Source organism: Salvelinus sp. IW2-2015, unplaced genomic scaffold (assembly GCF_002910315.2).
Source record: "Salvelinus sp. IW2-2015 unplaced genomic scaffold, ASM291031v2 Un_scaffold915, whole genome shotgun sequence".
NCBI classification, from domain to species: Eukaryota; Metazoa; Chordata; class Actinopteri; order Salmoniformes; family Salmonidae; genus Salvelinus; species Salvelinus sp. IW2-2015.
The window spans coordinates 424913-446477 of NW_019942645.1; the positions used below are offsets into that span (position 1 = coordinate 424913).

The 21565-nt window shown below is 41.2% G+C and overlaps 1 pseudogene; it reads right to left on the reverse strand.

The window, feature by feature from the left end:
- Nucleotides 1-8716, reverse strand: part of LOC112069141 (ras-GEF domain-containing family member 1B-A-like) — a 35095-nt pseudogene extending 26379 nt beyond the window's left edge.
- Nucleotides 8717-21565: the final 12849 nt, after the last annotated feature.

The window sequence follows — 21565 nt, forward strand, 5'->3', positions numbered from 1 at the left end:
GACCTATCGGCTGCCTTCGATACTGTGAACCATCAGATCCTCCTCTCCACCCTCTCCGAGTTGGGCATCTCCGGCGCGGCCACGCTTGGATTGCGTCCTACCTGACAGGTCGCTCCTACCAGGTGGCGTGGCGAGAATCTGTCTCCGCACCACGTGCTCTCACCACTGGTGTCCCCAGGGCTCTGTTCTAGGCCCTCTCCTATTCTCGCTATACACCAAGTCACTTGGCTCTGTCATATCCTCACATGGCCTCTCCTATCATTGCTATGCAGACGACACACATTAATCTTCTCCTTTCCCCCTCTGATAACCAGGTGGCGAATCGCATCTCTGCATGTCTGGCAGACATATCAGTGTGGATGACGGATCACCACCTCAAGCTGAACCTCGGCAAGACGGAGCTGCTCTTCCTCCCGGGGAAGGCACTGCCCGTTCATGATCTCGCCATCACGGTTGACAACTCCATTGTGTCCTCCTCCCAGAGCGCTAAGAACTCTGGCGTGATCCTGGACAACACCCTGTCGTTCTCACTCACATCAAGGCGGTGACCCGTTCCTGTAGGTTCTGCTCTACAACACATATGTCAGAGTCAAGGCCGCGGGCACATCCGGCCCGCGAGAAGGTTTTTTACGGCCCCTGGGATGATCTTGATTTATTATTAGAACCGGCCCGCAGACCGCAGCAAGCCCGGCAGCCCGCAGATCTTTTACACGCACCAATACTACATTTCCCACAATGCAACGGTGACGCACCGAGCAGTAGGCTGCTTCATTTCAATATTTATTGGCACAGCAGTCGTCAGCATCACAGTAAAATTAACTTCAAGATACCCATCAAAAATGGCAAAACGGAAGGTGGACACTGAGAACCGGGGGTTTCAAACAAGGTGGGAGTCGGAGTATATGTTCACGGAGGTAGCTGGAAAACCTGTGTGTCTTCTGTGTGGAGAAAGTGTGGCTGGTACTGAAAGAGTATAATCTGGACGACATTATGAAACGAAACACGCGGACAAAAACAAGAATATGGACATGGAACAAAGGCTACAAAAAGCAGAGGAATTAAAACGAGGCCTCAAATCTCGACAGGCTCTGTTCAAAAAAGCCAAATCACAAGGCCAGGCTGCTGTCAAGGCCAGTTTTATTTTGGCAGAAGAGATCGCTAAATCAGCCCGGCCATTTACGGAGGGGGATTTCATCAAAAACTGCATGATTAAAGTTTTTGTGACGAAGTTTGCCCAGAAAAGGCAACTCTTTTTAAAATGTGAGTCTGAGCAGAAAACACCATTGCCGAGAGAGTAGACCAGTTGTCCATCAATCTAAAAGAGCAGCTTGTGAAAAAGGGAAAAGATTTCATTGCATATTCCTTGGCTGTGGATGAGAGCACCGACATTTCTGACATTGCCCAGTTGTCAATTTTCATCCGCGGAGTGGACTCCAGCCCTAAGCGTGACAGAGGAGTTTTTGGCTTTACGTCCTATGCATGGCACAACTACGGGGCATGATTTGTATGAAGAGGTGTCAAGATGTGTAAATGAGATGGAGCTGCCTTGGGAAAACTCGTGGGTTTGACAACCGACGGAGCACCTGCGATGTGTGGACACAGGAGCGGACTGGTGGCGAAGATACGGGAAAAGATGCAAGAGGAAAACGCGACAGGTGAGCTGACAGCTTATCATTGTATCATACACCAGGAAGCGTTGTGCGGTAAAGCCTTGAAAATGGAGCATGTAATGAGCATCATCACGCGCACAGTTAACTTTATCAGAGCCAAGGTTTGAAATCACCGCCAGTTCAAGGCATTTCTGACGGAGTTAGAAACGGAGCATGGTGATTTGCCTTATCACACAGAGGTGCGATGGCTAAGCCAGGGAAAGGTGCTTCAAAGATGTTTCGAGCTTCGGAGGAGATTTTGTCTGTTCTTGGACAGCAAAGGGAAAGACCAACCACAACTCCGAGACGAAATGTTTCTGTGTGAAATGGCTTTTCTGTGTGACATTACGAGTCATCTGAATGCAATGAACTTGCAGCTGCAGGGTCGGGATCATGTCATCTCTGATATGTACAGTACAGTGAAGGCATTTAAAACCAAACTGACTCTGTGGGAGACGCAGATGCGGAAAGAAAATTTGAGCCACTTTCCCAGCTGCCAGACCATGAAAAGAGAAAGCTCTCTACAGTGCGTTCCGAGCGCACAGTTGGCTGATAAAATAGGTATGCTTGCCGCTGACTTTCGACGCCGATTTGCTGACTTTGAAGCACAAAAAAGCAGGTTGGAACTGCTCGGTAACCCATTTGCTGTTGACGTGGAAAGCTCACCACAACCTCCAAATGGAGTTGATTGACCTCCAATGCAATGATGCACTGAGGGCAAAATATGCGGCAGTGGGTGCTGCGGAGTTCGCCCGTTTCCTCCCGACACAATGCCCCAGCTGCGCATCCAGGCTGCTCAAACGTTGTCTATGTTTGGCAGCACATACCTGTGTGAACAACTGTTTCTTTGATGAACCTGAACAAAACATCACACAGAAGTCGACTTACTGCTGAACACCTCCACTCAATTCTGAGGATTTCCTCAGCTCAGAGCCTTACCCCGAACATTGATGAACTTGTGGAAAAGATGGGACACACCAAGTATCACCCTCAACTCAAAACAAGTGAACATTACTGTGCAATCACATATTTAGAGTTTTTACTCAGTTCAAGTTTAAAAGTTAAAGTTTAATATTTGTTTTCACTGCATGTTACTTTCCTTAAACAAAGTGTTGTTTTTGATTAATAGATTTTTGCACTTTATTTTTATTGTATTTCAATCCAATTATATTTTAAAAATATTTCAGTTGAGTGGATGATAGAAAATTGCTATTTTGTTTTTTTCTTTGAAGTAAATTTAGCCCACTTTTGCTAAAATAGAAAATATAGGCTACTGATGGTGCCTTGAATACCGGTTTCTTTCATTTAATGTTCATGTTATGGGGATTTTTATATAAAGGAAATTTGTCTTTTGTGTCTGTTGAAAATTAAAGATTACTGACAGAGCCATAAGAAAATATTGCTTTATTTATCTGATCATATTGGAATATATTTGTTAGGTTTTTCAGTAGGTTCAATTAGGTTCACTAGACTATATGCGTCATTTAAAATTTTTTCAATGAAACATTCGAACAGTCCGGCCCTCGGCTTGTAGCTAAATTTTTTATTTGGCCCTCCGTCCATTTGACTTTGACACCCCTGCTCTACAACATTCGCAGAGTACGACCCTGCCTCACACAGGAAGCGGCGCAGGTCCTAATCCAGGCACTTGTCATCTCCCGTCTGGATTACTGCAACTCGCTGTTGGCTGGGCTCCCTGCCTGTGCCATTAAACCCCTACAACTCATCCAGAACGCCGCAGCCCGTCTGGTGTTCAACCTTCCCAAGTTCTCTCACGTCACCCCGCTCCTCCGCTCTCTCCACTGGCTTCCAGTTGAAGCTCGCATCCGCTACAAGACCATGGCTTGCCTACGGAGCTGTGAGGGGAACGGCACTCCGTACCTTCAGGCTCTGATCAGGCCCTACACCCAAACAAGGGCACTGCGTTCATCCACCTCTGCCTGCTCGCCTCCTCCCCTCTGAGGAAGTACAGTTCCCGCTCAGCCCAGTCAAAACTGTTCGCTGCTCTGGCACCCCAATGGTGGAACAAACTCCCTCACGACGCCAGGGTCAGCGGAGTCAATCACCACCTTCCGGAGACACCTGAAACCCCACCTCTTTAAGGATACCTAGGATAGGATAAAGTATTCCCTCTACCCCCCTCCCCCTTAAATGAGTTAGATGCACTATTGTAAAGTGGTTGTTCCACTGGATATCATAAGGTGAATGCACCAATTTGTAAGTCGCTCTGGATAAGAGCGTCTGCTAAATGACTTAAATGTAAATGTAAATGTAAATATAACCAACTAAGCTAATTAGCTAGGCTAATCCAAGGTAAATATAACCAACTAGGCTAATTAGCTAGGCTAATCCAAGGTAAATATAACCATATGTTGAAGAACATTTTCTTAACATGATTTTCCTGTGTTTAATATATATTTCCACACTATGAGGTTGGAATAATACTGTGAAATTGTGAAAATTATGATAATGCCAATGCGATAAATTTGTTAATAAACCAATAAGAAAAAGAGTTCCAAACCTCTCTGCCAATAACAGCTAGTTTTCAATTTTCCCCTCCTCACTCAGACCACTCACAGACAGTCCTAGCAACACTCTTGCTTGAGAAATTGCACTTTGGTAAGAAGCTATTCTTGTTTCTTTTTGAGCATTTTCATTGAAAACCATCCCAGTAAGGTACTTATATTTTCCCCCTGACCAGTTTGGCGGCGATGGAGGACTGACTAGCTTGTCTTTGTTAGATGTGCACTCTATTCCCTGTGTCTAATGTACTCCTGGCTGCACAGTGAATTTCCATTCAGGGACAATAATAACGTTTACATAATGTGACCGTCACCTCATCTCCTGAGACCAGGCGTTGGGTTAACTCCTTCAGGCTCCTCATCATCCTCTCGTCTCTGAAGTCGTAGGGGAACGTCTCCGTCCACTCCTGGAGCAGCCGGAGGATCTTGGGAGCCATCTTCCTGATCCTCATCTGAAAGATACACATACAAAATATACCCATGATCATTTAAGTAACACCCAAGTCTGTAAATTAATATACACGTTAATCTGAGAGCAGAACCACTCAACATCTATCTGTTAAATCAACTGATGTACAGTTGCAGGTCTATCTTCATTAAGAAGTATAATAGCATAATGGAGTATAGCTAACATAGTATAATATAGCTAATAAAAAATAGCTAGTATAGTATAATAGAATCTAGCTAACAGAGTATAGTATATAATAATCTAGCTAATAGAGTATAGTATAATATAGCTAATAGAGTATAGCATAATTATAGCTAATAGAGTATAGTATAATATAGCATAATATAGTAGAATATAGCATATATAGCTAATAGAGTATAGTATAAATAGCTAATAGGGTATAGCTAATAGAGTATAGCATAATATAGCTAATAGAGTATAGTATATTATAGCTAATAGAGTATAGTATAATATAGCTAATAGAGTATAGTATAATATAGCTAATAGAGCTATAGGCATTATATAGCTAAAGAGTATAGTATATTAAGCTAATAGAGTTATAGTATATATAGCTAATAGAGTATAGTATAATATAGCTTATAGAGTATAGTTTAACATAGCTAATAGAGTATAGCATATAGAGTATAGCATAATATGGCTAATAGATATAGCATAATAGAGTATAGCATTATTTAGCTAATAGAGTATAGTATAATATAGCTAATAGAGTATAGTATAATAGAATATTAGCTACAAGTATAGATATAATATCTAGCTAATAGAGTATAGATAATATAGCTAATAGAGTATAGCATAATATAAGCTAATAGAGTATAGTATAATATAGCTAATAGAGTATAGCATTATATAGCTAATAGAGTATAGTATAATATAGCTAATAGGGTGTAAGCTAATAGAGTATAGTATATTATAGCTAATAGAGTATAGTATAATATTAGCTAATAGAGTATAGTATAATATAGCTAATAGAGTATAGCTTATATAGCTAATAGAGTATAGTATATTATAGCTAATAGAGTATAGTATAATATAGCTAATAGAGTATAGTAATATAGCTTAGAGTATAGTTTAACATAGCTAATAGAGATAGCTAATAGAGTATAGCATAATATGCAATAGAGTATAGCATAATAGAGTATAGCAGTATTTAGCTAATAGAGTATAGTATAATATAGCTAATAGAGTATAGTATAATAGAATATAGCTAATAGAGTATAGTATAATATAGCTAATAGAGTATAGTTAATATAGCTAATGGAGTATAGTATACTATAGCGATATAGTATAGTATAATATAGCTAATAAAGTATAGCTAATAGAGTATAGAATAATATTAGCTAATAGAGTATAGCAAATAGCTAATAGAGTATAGCATAATATAGCTAAATAGAGTATAGTATAGCTAACAGAGTATAGCAATAGTCTATAGCATAATATAGCTAAATAGGAGTATAGCATAATATAGCTAATAGAGTATAGCATAATATACTAATAAGTATAGCATAATATAGCTAATAAGAGTATAGCTAATAGAGATATAGTAGATATACTAATAAGTATAGTATAATAATAGCTAATTAAGTATAGCATAATATAGCTAATAGAGTAGAGCATAATATAGCTAATAGAGTATAGTATAATATAGCTAATAGATATAGCTAATAGAGTATAGCATTAATAGCTAATAGTATAGAAATAGCTAAATAGAGTATAGCATAATATAGCTAATAGAGTAAGCATAATATAGCTAATAGAGTATAGTATATTATAGCTAATAGAGTATAGTATATATAGCTAATAGAGATATAGTATAATATAGCTTATAGAGTATAGTATAACATAGCTAATAGAGTATAGCTAATGTAGAGTATAGCATAATATGGCTAATAGAGTATACCATTATATAGCTAATAGAGTATAGTATAATATAGCTAATAGAGTATAACAAATATAGCTAATAGAGTAAGCTATAGAGTATAGCTAATAAGTATAGATACTATGCTATAGAGTATAGTATAATATAGTAATAGAGTATAGCTAATAGAGTATAGTTAATATATAATAGAGATAGTTAGTAGTATAGCAATATAGCTAATAGAGTATAGTTAAAAGTATAGGTAATAGAGTAATAGTATAATATAGCTAATAGAGTATAGTATAATAGAAAATAGCTATAAGAGTATAGTATATTATAGCTAATAGAGTATAGCATAATATAGCGTAATAGATATATAGTAATTATAGTAAGAGTATAGTTTAATATAGGTAATAGAGTATAGTATATTATAGCTAATAGAGTATAGTATAATATAGCTAATATAGTATAGTATAATATATGCTAATAGAGTATAGCTAATAGAGTATTAGCATTATATAGCTAATAGAGTATAGCATAATATAGCTAATAGAGTAGTAGCTAATAGATAAGCTAAAGAGTATAGTATAAATAGTAATGAGTATATATAAATAGCTAATATAGTATAGTTATATATAGCAATTAGAGTATATAGCATATAGTAATAGTAGTATAGTATAATATAGCTAATAAGTATAGTATATGTATAGCTAATAGAGTTATAATAATAGCTAATAGAGTAATAATATAGCTATAGAGTATAGTATTAATATAGCTATAGTGAGATATATAGGATTTATACAAAGGAGTAGTATGTGACATAGCTAATATGAGTATAGTAGTAATATAGTAAATAGCAAGCCTTATAGTAACTACATTCTATAGCTCAACGCCACTACACAGTCTATCAATATACTACATAGTCAGAAACTTAATATATTATAGTAAAGAAACCTCTATAGTTATAATACAGCTCAGGATATTAGCTCATAGGTATAATATACGAATAGAGGTATACATATATAGCTAGATAGAGGTATAGTATTAAAAGCCGTAATAGAGATTAGTACAATAAAGCTAACTAGATATAGTATAATATACTAATTATAGATCATAGTAAGTATATGCACTAGACTATAGCGAATCAGAGTGGCTATAGATGCATATAGCTAATAGAGGTACTGCCACATACTAATAAGCTAAAGACTCATTACCTACAAATAACTAATAGATATATACAATTTATATCTAGCCTAATAGAGAGTAGTAGCAATTATAAGCTAAATAGAGGAAGTATGAGCCATATAGTTAGACTAATGAGCAGATCTGCAATATAGTACAGATATCAGCTATACCTAGTATCGTATAATATAGCTAATAGAGTATAGTACAATATAGCTAATAGAGTATAGTACAATATAGCTAATAGAGTATAGTATAATGGAGGTATAGTGTTACCTTGTCTGCCTGAGGGTCACTCAGTCTCTGCTGCTCCACACACAGGTGACACACCTTGGACATGAGCTCGTAGGGGTGGATAAATAGACGAGAGGAGAGCAGGAAGGTGAAAGAGTACGTCATCTGTGGAGAGAAGAGGGAGGGAGGGAGGGAGGTAGAGAGGGGCAGAGGGGAGGAATTAAGAAAGGTGACAATAACTAAGGGAATACAGAGTTTGTGGTTTTTCTCCTTTTGTGGACCACGGGTTAAAGACAAGAGAAAGAGACAGACGGTGAGAGAGACACGACAGACAGAGACAGACAGACACAGTGACAGTCAGACACAGTGACAGTCAGAGACAGTGACAGACAGAGACAGAGACAGTGACAGACAGACAGTATAACTCACATCAGCGTATTAGTTCATACTGGGGACCAGGTGGTGTATGAGGGCCTCCAGTGAGACAGACAGACAGACAGACACAGACAAACAGAGACAGACAGACAGACAGACACAGACAGAGAGACAGACAGAGACAGACACAGACAGAGACAGAAACAGTAACAGACAGAGACAGTGTTACTCACGTCAGGGTAGTAGTCCATACTAGGGACCAGGTGGTGTATGAGGGCCTCCAGCGAGCCGGACACAAGGGCGTTGTCGCGGTAACACAGTCCTGCGTTCCCGTACCCCTCCTCCTTGGTCTGGTTCTGACTCTGGTACAGGTTCTTATTGTAACCCCTGGAGACCAGCATGCCGGTCAGCAGTGGTGTCTGAGGCATGTTGTCCTGGGAGGAGGAAGAAGAAGAGGAAGGTTAGAAACACATACACACCAACGGAGAGGTTGGAGGACAGGGTCACCCGTAGTCATGTAGTGCTGAAAGTGAGAACAGAAGAGAGAGAGAGAGAGACTTCAGAACAATAGCCTTGTTATTATTCTGATATTCTTATTCTGATATTCTTATTCTGATATTCTGATATTCTTATTCTGATATTCTTATTCTGATATTCTTATATTCTTATTCTGATATTCTTATTCTGATATGACCTAAAAAAAGTGATTTTAGGCTGAAAAGAATGAAAACAAGTCAGGGCTATATTATATCCTCCATCTAAATTAGACAGAACTGTGAGGTTTGTTTACAGTCGAATGGGTGCATCACATAGGCTACGCACTGTGATTACAATATGGGAYATTCCACGTGACGGAATTGCGCRGAGACTGATTTTTTCCCCCACTTAGTCTATTGCACAAGGACTTACTTTTAACAATTTAGAACTTCGAAAATTATATAAAAACATTTACTGAAAGAACTGTGCAGATAAAACGGTTGTTAACATTTGGTTATTGAGCTACTGAAAGTGAGGATGGTTACAGTAACTGGAAAGAGGGGGTTCATGGGTTGGTGCAGGGAGAGTGACATTAATTAGAAAGAGAATTCAATTTCAATTTACGGGCTTTATTGGCATGGGAAACAACTTTTTTTCCCTCCACCTTTATTTTAACCAGGTAGGCCAGTTGAGAACAAGTTCTCATTTACACTTGACACACTGACTCTGAGAAGTAGTTATTGAACCAGTTTACATTGCCAAAGTACGTGAAATAGATAATAAACTAAAGTGAAATAAACAAAATAAGTAAACATTACAATCACAGAAGTTCCAAAAGAATAAAGACATTACAAAGTCATATTATGTATATATACAGTGTTTGTAACGACATCAAAAAGTTAAAGTACAAAAGGTAATAAAATAAACATTAATATGGGTTGTATTTACAATGGTGTTTGTTCTTCACTGGTTGCCTTTTCTTGTGACAACAGGTCACAAATCTTGCTGCTGTGATGTATTTCACCCAGTAGATATGGGAGTTTATCGGGTTTGTTTTCAAATTCTTTGTGGATCTGTGTAATCTGAGGGAAATCTCTGTCTCTAATATGGTCATATATTTGGCAGGAGGTTAGGAAGTGCAGCTCAGTTTCCARCTCATWTTGTGGGCAGTGTGCACATAGCCTGTCTTCTCTTGAGAGTCAGGTCTGCCTACGGCGGCCTTTCTCAATAGCAAGGCTATGCTCACTGAGTCTGTACATAGTCAAAGATGTCCTTAATTTTGGGTCAGTCACAGTGGTCAGGTATTCTGTCACTATGTACTCTCTGTTTAGGGCCAAATAGCATTCTAGTTTGCTCTGTTTTTTTGTCAATTACAATGTGTCAAGTAATTCTCTTTTTGGGTTGGGTCTAATTGTGTTGCTGTCCTGAGGCTCTGTGTTTGTGAACAGAGCCCCAGGACCAGCTTGTTTGGGAAACGCTTACTTTTAGGTGGTTGTGGAATTTAACGGCTCTTTTCTGGATTTTGATAATTATCGTGTATCTAATTCTGCATGCTTTATATTGTACACTGAGGATATTTTTTTCTCTCTAAAGCTTTCACACTGGAGAAACACAGAGCATTCATTATCAATGTACTGCTAGAGTCAGGGGATATGATGACAAAACAACCAACCCTACACCAGGACACGTTGTTGACCTAAAATAACGAACCGACTCAGTTCCTGGTCCCCCCCCCCACCCCCACAACAACAAAGTGTATCCATTCACAGTAAACTTTATGACAAACAATAATGAGGCTAGTTCTGAAAACAGGAACTTCTAATTTCACCCCATTGCCAAACACATGAAAACGTGTGAGACTCTCAGGAGAGTGTACACTGTGAGAGTGTATTGTTCTGATTGGCCACAGGGCAACACTGCCCTATGACGCTACTTATCTGTTCCGACTGCATCGACTACTTCCCACTGAGAGGCCATGTGAGTCTACAGTGCATTCAGAAAGTATTCAGACCCTTTGACTTTTTTTCCACATGTTGTTACGTTACAGCCTTATTCTAAAATGGATTAAAATAGTTTTTTCCCCCTCATCAATCTACACACAACACCCCATAATGGCAAAGCAAGTACAGGTTTTTAGAAATTTGTGCAAATGTATTAAAATGTACATAAGTATTCCGAAGTATTTACTCAGTACTTTGTTAAAGCACCTTTGTCAGCGATTACAGCCTTGAGTCTTTTGGGTATGACGCTACAAGCTTGGCACACCTGTATTTGGGGAGTTTCTCCCATTGTTCTCTGCAGATCCTCTCAAGCTCTGTCAGGTTGAATGGGGAGCGTCGCTGCACAGCTATTTTCAGGTCTCTCCAGAGATGTTCGATCGGGTTCAAGTCCAGGCTCTGGCTGGGCCACTCAAGGACATTCAGAGACTTTTTCCGAAGCCACTCCTACATTGTCTTGGCTGTGTGCTTAGGGTCATTGTCCTGTTGGAAGGTGAACCTTCACCCCAGTCTGAGGTCCTGAGCGCTGTGGAGCAGGTTTTCATCAAGGATCTCTCTGTACTTTGCTCTGTTCATCTTTCTCTCGACCCTGACTAATCTTCCAGTCCCCGTCGCTGAAAAACATCCCCACAGCATGATGCTGCCACCACCATGCTTCGCCGTAGAAGCATGGTGGCAGGTTTCCTCCAGACGTGACTGTTACGTTCCCCAGTTCCTGTGTTGTGGTTTTGTTTGTGTGTGTCTTTCAGGAAATGGTTTCCTGAAATTCCCCCAAGCAGCTGATTGGTCGGCCCCATTGCTAATGTCCTGAGTTAGTTTGTTGCTTAGAGAGAGAGCTTCTTTAATGTCCTGAGTTAGTTTGTTGCTCAGAGAGAGAGCTTCTTTAATGTCCTGAGTTAGTTTGTTGCTCAGAGCTTCTTTAATGTCCTGAGTTAGTTTGTTGCTCAAAGCTTCTTTAATGTCCTGAGTTTTTTCTCCGTTTTTGTTGTGAAGTAGTTTGTATTATTCTGTTTCATTTGTTCCCAGGGGGGAAAGGGGAAGGCACCTAGGGAGTGCTTAGGCAAGAGGCCCGCGGGCATACATAACCTGTAGTATTCACTGTCTATGCACACTAAGTAAGACCTAGGCGGACCACCCCCTGTATTTTGGTTAGGGCACCAGGTGATGCTAAYTTAGGTGGGTAGGCAGGTAAGGTAGGAGAGGGGGCTTTGAAATGTACTTTCTTTGCTTTGGTTCCGTCCAACCCCTTTTCCCCAAAATTACTGTCTTAAGGAATAAATTCCCTGTAAACGGTAAATTCTCTGCCTTTTGTCATCCTTACTCGCACCTACAGTCCCATACCTCTTTCACTCCACGGAGTTGAGTTGTAGCGTTAAGTTCCCTCTTCCTAGAAGCGCACGTAACAGTGACGCTTGGCATTCAGGTCAGAGTTCAATCGTGGTTTCATCAGACCACAGAATCTTGTTTCTCATGGTCAGAGTCCTTTAGGTGCCTTTTGGCAAACTCCAAGTGGGCTGTCAAGTGCCTTTTACTGAGGAGTGGCTTCCGTCTGGCTATTCTACCATAAAGGCCTGATTGGTGGAGGGCTGCGGGACACGGTTGTCCTTCTGGAAGGTTCTCCCATCTCCACAGAGGAACTTTGGAGCTCTATCAGTGACCATCGGGTTCTTGGTCACCTCCCTGACCAAGGCCCTTCTCCCCCGATTGCTCAGTTTGGCTGGGCGGCCAGCTCTCAGTGGAGTCTTGGTAGATCCAAACTTCTTCCATTGAAGAATGATGGAGGCCACTGTGTTCTTYGGGACCTTCAATGCTGCAGAAATGTGTTGGTACCCTTCCCCAGATTTGTGCCTCGACACAATCCTGGCTCAGAGCTCTACGGACAATTCCTTCGACCTCTTGTCTTGGTTTTTGCTCTGACATGCACTGTCAACTGTGGGACCTTTATATAGACAGGTGTGTGCCTTTCCAAATAAATTACCAATATATTGAGTTTACCACAAGTTGGACTCCAAGTTGTAGAAACATCTCAAGGATGATCAATGGAAACAGGATGCACCTGAGCTCAATTTCATGTCTCATAGCAAAGGGACGGAATACTTACGTAAATAAGGTATTTCTGTTAATATTTTTAATACATTAAAAAAAAAATGTGTGTGAGAGTGTGTGTGATATGTTATTGAGTGAGAGACTGTGTGTGTGTGTGATGTTATTGAGTGAGAGACTCTGTGTGTGTGTGTGTGTGTGTGTGTGTGTGTAATGTTGAATGAGAGACTGTGTGTGTGATTGCCCTTTTGACTGTTTATTTGCCCTTCCTCTGGGATTCTAAGCTGAGTCCCAGTCACCTGACCGCCAGGCAGGCTGCAGTGATATGCCAACACACACCTTCTCTGTACCAGGGACTCCATCCCAAATGCCAGCCAAGCAGACTGCTGGAGTCTCCTATCCCAGGAAAGAGCATTCTCCCTTGGGCAATCGCGCACTACACAATGGGGTCTTTGACTGGACAAGCACACACTCCCACCATATCCTTTATTCAGAGTAGCATAATGATTTACATCGAGAGAGAGAGAGAGAGAGAGACTGTGTATTTGTTGTACCAGGTGTCTGACGTGAGAGGGAGATCATGAGACAGACGCAGACTGCAGTAAAGGAGATCGATGAGACAACACACAGAGACTTGAGATTCACCATAAAGCCTAGATTCAATGAATACATATTTTAACCAACTTTCTTAATACGCCTAATGCAAGATTCATAACACAAAATCTACATTTCCATGGTATTAAATGATACAGAGATCGGTGGATTTTTTTAAACGTGACCCTGTCTGTAGATTCACTCCATACAATTAAAATGACTTAGCAATATCATGAAATGCCACACTCCGAGGTCCTGTCTAATGGACCAGAAGTTTCTCTCTCAGTCCCTTGTGTCCATAACAGCCTCTGCCAAAACAAGTGCACGACTGCACACGCTCACACACACACAGGACACACACTCACACAGGACACAAGCCTCCATGGATGGAAAGATTAGGGACGCACTCTTAAATAGTCTGCTCTGCCACGAGGACAAAATGATGCCAATAAGATTCCAGGTGTTCCCACCACCAGCCCCCTCCCCCATCTTGAAACATTTCTCCTCTCCTCTCCTTCCTTATCTTCTCCCCTCCCCTCCCCTCCTCTCCTCTCCCCTCCTCTCCTCTCCCTGGCTGAAGTAGATGCCAGCTGCAGCCTGAACAACTGTTTTAATCCTAGAAAAGTGTCAAACAATGCGAGAGACGATTATACAAAGCCGAGACATCCAGTGTCAAGAGCTACGTTCCAAAGTGGCACCTTATTCCCTATACAGTGCATTACTTACCCTATGGGCCTGGTCCACGGTAGTGCACTATGTAGGGAATAGGGTGCCATTTGGGAACATTCGAAGTATACACGAGCCACGTCACACCCACTGGCTTCACAACCACTGGCTGGGTGGTTGTGATTGTAGCCTCACTGGCTGTGTGGTTGTGACTGTAGCCTCACTGGCTGTGTGGTTGTGATTGTGATCTCACTGGCTGTGTGGTTGTGACTGTGATCTCATGGCTGTGTGGTTGTGACTGATCTCACTGGCTGTGTGGTTGTGACTGTGATCTCACTGGCTGTGTGGTTGTGATTGTGACCTCACTGGCTGTGTGGTTGTGACTGTGATCTCACTGGCTGTTGTGACTGTGATCTCACTGGCTGTGTGGTTGTGATTGTGACCTCACTGGCTGTGTGGTTGTGACTGTGATCTCACTGGCCGTGTGGTTGTGATCTCACTGGCCGTGTGGTTGTGACTGTGATCTCACTGGCTGTCTGGCCATCTGTTTTTAAACACTATGAGGAAAACATAATCAACAGGGTATACTTCAGTAATTAAACCATTACCCCAAAAGCTTTATTTAACAAGGTACACCAGGAACACATTCCCACGTACAATGACTTCCTGAATAAGAATGACAGTAATCATCTCTTTAAATACCACCATGTATCATTACCTTACATTCACGCCAACACCAATCTGTTCCCAGTCATTCATTGGCTCTCTTATTAATAACACTGACAACTCATCATCACATGCCAAGTCACTCCTCTTAGGTGACTGGTGCAACACACACACACACACTTGGTTGATAACCTAAAGTCAAGATATCTGCAGTGCAGTTTTCGAGCACGAGGGACGCTCTCCCTACGCTGAAACTAGTGAACACACTTCTGCAAATAAGAAGAAGGAAAAAAAATGACCAACATGTGGCAGATAGCCAGTCACAGATGGGATATGGAAAGTCATGACCACACACATTAATTCCGTGTATTCCTTGTCATGAATGTTTCAGGCCTGATATAGAAGCCGTGACATGATAATAATAGCCTACCCCCCCCTCCAAGTACTGCAGGATGAAATCTCTTGACGCACCATCGTTTTTAAATGTCCAAATGTTTTTTAAACACGCAGTACTTAGCAACAAGAATAATATGGCAACTACTGTATAAAAAAGAACAACATAATATTAATAATTTACAACTACTAATAGACCTACAACTAAAAGCTCAGATACACTGGTAGGACTGTCAAATGTTTGCCTGCCGACAGTATTTAGCACCTCGGAACACCGGTGGCAGTCAATGTCTTTCGTGTTCACACAGCAAAGACCTTGAAGTCGTCAGTCACTCAGCATTGTTAAAATACTCCAAACCAGAAGATGGCAGTAGCGTTGTTTGGAAATGCATATCTGTGCGTATTGCTTCTGGTCTAGATTCCAAGCTGTCTGCGCTAACATTGCTATTGTGTATAAAGCCCTTGTTGTTACTAGCCAGATGGGCACAGAAGAAACAATTTAATTCACTCTACATAATCCCATACTACRAGRGCCAGCCCATAGACAAATGTTTAGCTACATAGCTAACGTTAGAATATGTGCTAGCAAGCTAGCAAAAAAAACATTATATATACACAGTGCATTCGAAAAGTATTCAGACCCCTTTACTTTTTCCACATGCTGTTGCATTACAGCCTTATTCAAAAATGGATTAAACTGGTTTTTCCCCTCATCATTCTACACACAACACCCCATAACAACAAAGCAAAAACAGGTTTTTAGATATTTTTGCAAATGTATTGAAAATGTTTTTGTTTTTTTAAATATCACATTTACATAAGTATTCAGACCCTTTACTCAGTACTTTGTGGAAGCACCTTTTGGGTATGATGCTACAAGCTTGGCACACCTATATTTGGGGAGCTTCTCCCATTTCTTCTCTGCAGATGCTCTCAAGCTCTGTCAGGTTGGATGGGGAGCGTCGCTGCACAGCTATTTTCAGGTCTCTCCAGAGATGTTCGATCGGGTTCAAGTCCGGGCTCTGGCTGGGCCACTCAAGGACATTGAGACTTGTCCTGAAGCCACTCCTGTGTTGTCTTGGCTGTGTGCTTAGGGTCGCTGTCCTGTTGGAAGGTGAACCTTCGCCCCAGTCTGAGGTCCTGAGCACCTAAGGCAGGTTTCATCAAGATCTCTCTGTACTTTGCTCCGTTCATCTTTCCAATGACCTGACTAGTCTCCCAGTCCCTGCCGCTGAAAGATCTCCCCACAGCATGATGCTGCCACCACCACGCTTCACCGTAGGGATGATGCTAGGTTTCCTCAGACGTGACGCTCGCATTCAGGCCAAAGAGTTCAATCTTGGGTTCATCAGACCAGAGAATCTTGTTTCTCATGGTCTGAGAGTCCTTTAGGTGCCTTTTGGCAAACTCCAAGCAGGCTGTCATGTGCCTGGATTAATTAATGAGGATTGGCTTCTGTCTGGCCACTCTACCATAAAGACCTGATTGGTGGAGTGCTGCAGAGATGGTTGTTCTTCTGGYAGGTTCTCCRATCTCCACAGAMGAACTCTGTCAGAGTGACCATCGGGTTCTTGGTCTACTTCCTGACCAAGGCCCTTCRCCCCTGATTTCTCAGTTTGGCCTGGAGGCCAACTCTAGGAATAGTCTTGGTGGTTCCAAACTTCTTCCATTTAAGAATGATGGATGCCATTTTTTTTTTAAAAAGGTAAATTAAAATATGTACTTCCATTCAAAAATTAAACAATTAAAGCCAGTCCAGCATGACGATGCCAAACGACGGTGGTTGAACTTGCAAAAATCGCCTACCAATATTATATTTATTAAAGCTGAAATATGTCACTTTTTGGGAAACGCGACCAAATTCACATAGAAATTTTAATTGAAAGCAAGTCTAAGAAGTGGTAGATTTGTTCTATATGCGTAATTTCTATGCTTCTATTTTTGCGTCTTTTACTTTCGGTTTTGTACATACAATATTTTTTGGTTATTGAAAATATATTTCACCGCAGTTTAGATGGTACAATTATTCTCTACACTATACCATTTCTTGTTTTGTCACAAACTGAAATTAGGCAAACTATTAGAATTTTAACAACCAGGAAATGGCAGAGAAATTTCTGCATATTGAATTTTTAAGGTAAGCAAAGTTGATTATTTAATTCAAATATATGAAGCCAAAGTCATGTGATAAACTATAGGCTAGATACAATTTATTTATTAGAATTTGAGCACCGTTTGTAAGCTAGCTAGCTAACGTTAGACAGGAAAAAGCTAACGGTAAGCTACTTTAATTAGCCACTTTACACACTAACCAGCTAACTCTTATTATTTGTTATGTAATATGCCAAATAGAGCTACAGACCCGGGCCTGACATTGGCAATTGGCTAATGGTTCCTTTTATTCCAGTATTCAGATAAGGGGATTATGTTTCATGAAGCCATTACATTAGAAGACCGCTGACCTCTTGAATGCATGTTATYGGCAGTGGGCTGACTGAGAGGATGTATGTATCTACATTATGTATAACTCGTGTTTATTTCTAAATATTATCTCGTGTTTATTTCTAAATATTATCTAACTTTGTGTTTTTCCTCCTTTTTTCTTCTCTCTTGGAACCAGCGTAACAACCATACTGTACCATAAGAGAAGTCAGCCAGTAACAACCCATACTGTACTGTTCATAGAGAAGTCAGCCAGGTAACAACCCATACTGTACTGTTCTATAGAGAAGTCAGGTAACAACCCATACTGTACTGTTCCATAGAGAAGTCAGGTAAAAAAACCAACTGTACTGTTCTATAGAGAAGTCAGCCAGGTAACAACCCATACTGTACTGTTCTATAGAGAAGTCAGCCAGTAACAACCCATACTGTACTGTTCTATAAGAAGTCAGCCAGGTAACAACCCATACTGTACTGTTCTATAGAGAAGTCAGGTAACAACCCATACTGTACTGTTCTATAGAGAAGTCAGCAGGTACACCCATATGTACTGTTCCATAAGAAGTCAGCCAGGTAACAACCCATACTGTACTGTTCTATAGAGAAGTCAGCCAGGTAACAACCCATACTGTACTGTTCTATAGAGAAGTCAGTCCAGGTAACAACCCATACTGTACTGTTCCATAGAGAAGTCAGCCAGGTAAACAACCCATACTGTACTGTTCCATAGAGAAGTCAGCCAGTAACAACCCTACTGTACTGTTCTAAGAGAAGTCAGCCAGGTAAAACCCATACTTACGTTCCATAGAGAAGTCAGGTAACAACCATACTGTACTTGCCATAGAGAAGTCAGCACGGTAACAACCCATACTGTACTGTTCCTAGAAAGTCAGTCCATGGTACAACCCATACTGTACTGTTCTATAGAGAAGTCAGCCAGGTAACAACCCATACTGTACTGTTCCATAAGAAGTCATCCACAGTACAACCATACTGTACTGTTCATAGAGAAGTCAGCCAGGTAACAACTCAACTGTACTGTTCTATAAGGAAGTCAGCCAGTAAACAACCATACGTTAACTGTTCTAGAGGAAGTCACCAGGTAACACAACCCATACTTGTACTGTCTATAGAGAAGTCAGCCAGGTAACAACCCATACTGTACTTTCCATTAGAGAAGTCAGCCAGGTTAACAACCCATACTGTCTGTCTCATAGAGAAGTCAGCCAGGTAAACAACCCATACTCTACTGTTCCATAGAGAATCAGCCAGGTAACAACCCAACTACTGTTTCATAGAGAAGTCAGCCATGGTAACAACCCATGACTGTACTGTTCTATAGAGAAGTCAGCCAGGTAACAACCCATACTGTTACTGTTCTATAGAGAAGTCAGTCCAGGTAACAACCCATATGTACTGTTCTATAAGAATCAGCCACGGTAACAACCCATACTGTACTGTTCCATAAAAAATCAGCGCAGTAACAACCCATACTGACTGTTCTATAGAGAAGTCAGCCAGGCTAACAACCCATACTGTACTGTTCTGATAGAGAAGTCAGTCCAGGTAAAAAACCCATACTGTACTTTCCATAGAGAAGTCACCAGGTAACAACCCTACTGTATGTGTCTTATAGAGAAGTCAGGCCAGGCTAAAAACCCCATATGTACTGATTCATAGAGAAGTCGCCATGTAACAACCCATACTGTTACGTTCCATATAAATGCCGAGTAACAACCCATACTTACTGTTCCATAGGAAGTCAGCAGTAACAACCATACTTGTACTGCGTCGATAGAGAAGTACAGGGTAACAACCCATACTGTTACTTTCTATAGAGAAGTTCAGCAGTGTAACACCCATACGTACTGTTCTAAGACAAGCAAGCAGGTAACAACCCCATTACTGTTTACTTTCTATGAGAGAAGTCAGCCAGGTAAACAACCCAACTGTAACTTGTTCTATAGAGAAGTCAGCCAGGTAACAACCCATACTTACTGTTCCATAGAGAAGTCAGCCATGTAACAACCCATACTGTACTGCTCTATAGAGAAGTCAGCCAGGTAAACAACCATACTGTCTGGTCTATAGAAGAAAGTCAAGCCAGGGTAAACAAACCCATCTGATTGCTTCCATAGAAGAAGTCAGCCAGGTTAACAACCCATACTGTCACTGTTCTATAGGAAGTCACTTCCCCACCCACCATTTTTAAAAAGGACCGACGGGGCTCATTGCCTGCTTCAATTAGGCAGGAAACGGGCTGCGTTAGCTAGGTCATGTAATTGATAATGTTGAAAGGGAGAAATTGTGCTTTACCAATTGGTATTGACATTACAGTTTTGATTCTGGAAGTATTACGTTTTTTGGGGCGCCTAAAATAAGGGCAATATGGTCGAGTTTCGTTAATGATCAATCATCAAGTCAAATGTATTTGTCACATACACATGGGTTAGCAGCATGTTAATCGAGTGGAGTGAAATTCTTGTGCGTTCTAGTTACGACATGCAGTAATATCTAACAAGTAATGATAACCTAACAATTTCACAACAACTTACCTTATACACACAAGTGTAAAGGAATGAAATACGAATTACATAAAAATTATATGAATAAGTGATGCCCGAACGGCATAGGCAAATGCAGTTAGTATGGTATAGAGTACAGTTATATACATATGAGGGATAGTAATTAGGGTATTGAAAACATTATACATGCGTCAAAAAAATAAAGGGAACACTTAAACAACAACAATGAACTCCCAAGTCAATCACACTTCTGTGAAATCAAACTGTCCACTTAGGAAGCAAACTGATGACAATAATTTCACATGCTGTTGTGCAAATGAATAGACCAAAAGGTGGAAATTATAGGCAATTAGCAAAGACACCCCCAAAAAAAGGAGTGATTCTTCAGGTTGGTGACACAGACCACTTCTCAGTTCTATCCTTCCTGGCTGATGTTTTTGCGTCACTATTTGAATGCTGGCGGTGCTCTCACTCTAGTGGTAATTGAAGACGGAGTCTACAACCCACACAAGTGGCGCAGTAGCTGCAGTTTCAATCCAGGAATGGCACATCAATGCGAGCTGTGGCAAAAAGGTTTGCTGTGTTTTTTTTTTTTTTTTTTTTTCTTTTGTTCCAGCGTTTTAGTGTCCCCAAAGGAGGGGCCCCAATGGGGGGGGGGAAAGGCCGCTACAGGAGACAGGCAGTACCATCAGGAGACCGGGAGGGAGGCCGCTATGAGGCGCAACAACCCAGCAGCAGGACCGCTACCTCTCACCTTTTGTGCAAGGGAGGTGCACTGCCAGAGCCTTGCAAAAAAATGACCTCCAGCAGGACCACAAAATGTGCATGTTGTCTGCTTCAAACGGGTCAGAAACAGAACTCCATGAGGGTGGTATGAGGGGCCCGACGTCCACAGGTGGGGGTTGTGCTTACAGCCAGCACCGTGCAGGACGTTTGGCATTTTGCCAAGAGAACCACCAAGATTGGCAAAATTCGCCCACTAGCGCCCTGTGCTCTTCACAGATTAAAGCAGGTGGCACACTGAACACATGAGCACATTGACAGACGTGAACAGAGTCTGGAACGCCGTGGAGAATGCTTCTCTGCCTGCAAACATCCTCCAGCATGACGGTTTGGCGTGGCGTCAGTCATGGTGTGGGGTGGCATTCTTTGTGGGCCGCACAGCCCTCCTATGTGCTCGCCAGGGTAGCCTGACTACCATTAGGACCGAGATGAGATCCTCAGACCTGTCTTTTGTTATGTAGACTCATTTGCTGGGTACGAGTGTGCACATTTTGTGCCTGCTGGAGTCATTTTCAGGGCTCTGGCAGTGCAACCTCCTAGCCACAAAGGCGGACGTTACGGTCCTTGCTTGCTTGTGTGTGTGTGTGTTTGCTGCCTCTGCTATCTCGTGCCTCCTCCTAGTCTCCTTTGATCCTCTGTTACTTGGTCGTGTCTCCTTTGTAAGGGTAGCGTCTCCATGCTCTGGACACTTAC